We start from the raw sequence: 2,202 nt of genomic DNA, 5'->3' as shown, positions 1-2,202 counted from the left end.
AAAGCAAACACCACGAGCGTGGTATGATCGTTTAACAACTTTTCTGATAGAAAAAGGTTTTACCAAAGGGAAGGTTGACACTACTCTATTTATAAAGAAAATAAATCATCATACTTTACTAGTTCAAATTTATGTAGATGATATTATTTTTGGTTCTACTAATGAAAATTTGTGTAGTGAATTTGGCAAAATGATGCAAGGCGAATTTGAAATGTCCATGTTGGGAAAATTGAACTACTTTCTTGGACTATAAATCAAACAGCTTGATAATGACATTTTTTGAGTCAAACCAAGTACTGCAAGGATTTACTAAAAAGATTTGATATAGATGACTGCAAGCCAATAGCTACTCCTATGGGATCTAGCACATACATTGATACCGATGAAAGTGGAAAAAGTATTGAAATATCAAAGTATCGAGGTATGATCGGATCTCTTTTATATTTGACTGCCAGTAGACCTGATATCATGTTTAGTGTATGATTGTGTGCACGTTATCAGTCTAAACCAAAAGAATCACACTTAGTTGTTGTTAAGAGAATTATGAAATATCTTAAAGGTACAACTGAAGTTGGACTGTGGTATGCAAAAGGAAGTATATGTGAATTGGTTGGATATTCGGATTCAGATTTTGCCGGATGTAAATCAGAAAGGAAAAGTACAAGTGCTACTTGTCACATTTTAAGCAATGCTTTAGTTTCTTGGTCTTGCAAGAAACAAGCATGTGTTGCACTAAGCACTGCTGAGACTGAATATATAGCAGCATGTAGTTGTTGTGCCCAAGTGTTATGGCTTAAGCAACAAATACGAGATTATGGCTTAGACTTAGGCTACACTCCGCCGAAATGTGATAATACTAGTGCTATAAACCTTACAAAGAATCCCATTATGCATTCTAGAACCAAACACATAGATATAAGACATCACTTCCTAATGGACCTTTAAGAGACCATGTTCAAAAGAAAGATGTATCCGTAGAATTCGTTGATACTCATAACCAACTTGCAGATATTTTCACTAAACCTTTGGCAAAAGAACATTTTTACAAAATTAGACTTGAATTAGACATTCTTGATGAAGCTTATCTGTCTTAACATGCTTATATAATTATATGTTTGCTTCTCTATGATTATCTCATGCCTACTTGATCCTAAATATATTTATTTGTGTTTAAAAACTTCAATTTTGGGTTAAAAATCTTTTTCATAACTTAATTTTGCCTAAAAATAAGTTTTTCCGGGGTAAGTAATCGATTACACTAGAGAGTAACCGATTACAAGTGTAAACAGTGTGTTTCAGTAACCGATTACCCAAAGTAAGTAATCGATTACTCAAATCTGATGTTTGAAAATTTTAAAAATTTATTTTTGAGTAACCGATTACTCTAAGCTGTTATATATAAAATTTCTGCATTTTTTAACCTTTTCAAAACTCATCTTCTTCACTCAACTCGTGTTCTCTTTTTCTCAAAGCCTCACAACCTCTAAAAACCTTGTTTTTGATTCTTTTTGAGTGATTCTTGTGTCCATTCCTATCACACTTTCCATTCTAATCACTTCTAACCAAGCATTTTCGTGTTAGGATTTATTGGTTATACTATTTTAAAATCTCGGACAAATTTTTACTTGGTTGTTGTTTTTGAGTTATTGTTGCATATTTTTGGACAAATTACTCTATGATGTTTTATGCTTTATTATTCCATTCCTGGATATTTGATTACAACATCTTATTTATGCATTGCAATACTTATCTATATCTTTACATAAATATATGCTACAATATTGTTATATCTTAACTATATAAAATGTATGTATGCTATATATTGTGCTTTATATATTGTGTTGGAATCTCTTTGCTTCTCTACTTTTTGATGAAGTCAAAAGGGGGAGAAAAGTTGGGAGTGTATTCTCTGTAAAATTATTTCAGACACATTACTCCGAAAGAAATGGGGAGCATAGGGGAAGCATAATCAAGTCAAAACTTCAACATATCTCAAAGTATACTGCTTTCAAGAAAATTACACTGTCAAGAAGATCTTGGTTTGTCATCATCAAAAGGGGGGAGATTGTGAAGAAGATCTTTGCTCCTGACCTTGGCAAGGTTTTGATGAAGACACCAAAATCACCAAAAAGAAGAAAATGAAGAATACTTATGAAGACAAAGAAGATTAAAGCTTCAAGAAAATTAGATTAAGTCTCTATA

The sequence above is a fragment of the Lupinus angustifolius genome, chromosome LG09, assembly GCF_001865875.1.
Source record: "Lupinus angustifolius cultivar Tanjil chromosome LG09, LupAngTanjil_v1.0, whole genome shotgun sequence".
Lineage (NCBI taxonomy): Eukaryota > Viridiplantae > Streptophyta > Magnoliopsida > Fabales > Fabaceae > Lupinus > Lupinus angustifolius.
This window is presented reverse-complemented; position numbering follows the sequence as displayed.